At 41.5% G+C, this 1,288-nt stretch overlaps 1 non-coding gene across 1 annotated transcript; it reads left to right on the forward strand.

The window, feature by feature from the left end:
- Positions 1-263: 263 nt before the first annotated feature.
- On the forward strand, positions 264-384 carry LOC134967958 (U5 spliceosomal RNA). The gene has a single exon (XR_010189279.1). It is a non-coding gene; the product is annotated as a U5 spliceosomal RNA (small nuclear RNA).
- The last annotated feature ends 904 nt before the right edge of the window (positions 385-1,288 follow it).

Consider the following 1,288-nt stretch of genomic DNA (forward strand, 5'->3'; position numbering starts at 1 on the left):
GCAAAGGGGCCATTTTAACCATGCTTCCTGTTGTTTTCCAGTTTGTAATTCTGGAACATTCCTGCCCTACATCTCTAAGCCACCAGAGGCGCAGGGGTGTTAGGGGGAATTTTTGGTCAGCATAAGTTAGCCATGTAAACTGTATTTTTACATAATTCTAGAACATTCCTGTCCTACATCTCTAAGCCACCAGAGGCGCAGAGGTGTTAGTAGGAATTTGGTTCGGGTTTCATATGCCATGTGAACTGCTTTTCACATAAAGATTACTCTGGTTTCTCTTCACAGCCAATAAATCTTTCGGTTTTTACTAAAGATTTCCGTAGAGAGAAACAACCATGAGTTTAATATTAATATGCTGTTCAGCAATAAAATATATATATGACATGATAACGTCATAAGGCGTGCAATGGCTGTCCGTTGCCTATTGTGGTGTCTGTCTGCATAGCGAGTAAGGCTAGCGCAGACTAAAAATAATTTTCAAGTCCTATTTTAATGGCAATTCAAATAAACATCGGAGTCTCGGAAGTTATTCCGCCAGCTCTAACAAAAGACGATTCTATGTCAAATCTCACACCGATAACTACGAGTGAGAAGGGTACATTAGACCAGCACTCAGATAGTGCAGGGTTGTTGCCAACATACATTGATAAATTACAGTGAGTCAATGTCTCCATTGTTACACTTAGTAGACTTTGACCACTATTTAATCGTTTCCAAGATGACGCCATCCGCCATTGGTAAATGCGTCTGTGTCAAACATTATAAAGACCCAAGAAACATTTGGGTCACTAGACTATGTATGGAAACAATGACATTACTGTTAAAAGAAGCTGCAGAGTATATCTGTAAAGCCTCTTCTAACGACGGTACTTCGATTCTCACTTTTCATCGTCGCTAGTTCAGCACGACAAGGCCACAGCTTGTTGGTCCTAAATTTGATATTCAGCCATTACCGCATCCAGTATCAAAACGGAATACTTGTACCGGCGTTTAATCCCTTTAGACTTCAGTTTTTCAAGGCGGTGGTACAAAACACTCACGCCTTGTAACGACAGGACGCTACGGTCAGCAAGCCAGTAGTTTGATGATCTCTTTTCCAATTGTGGAAGCGCGTCTTTACATGTTACTTTTGCGGGGTTTCCAGACTTCAACTCATGGAGGTCTCAGCTAGTTACAAATTAAAGGACATGACTGCCTCAGTCGAACGGTTTGGCAGGTAGTCATTTGGTCTCTGCTGGGTTTTCAGCTGTCTTTATAATACAGGCAGTAGTACAACAACAGAGTCAGG

This window comes from Pseudophryne corroboree, chromosome 10 (assembly GCF_028390025.1).
Source record: "Pseudophryne corroboree isolate aPseCor3 chromosome 10, aPseCor3.hap2, whole genome shotgun sequence".
Classification (NCBI taxonomy): Eukaryota; Metazoa; Chordata; class Amphibia; order Anura; family Myobatrachidae; genus Pseudophryne; species Pseudophryne corroboree.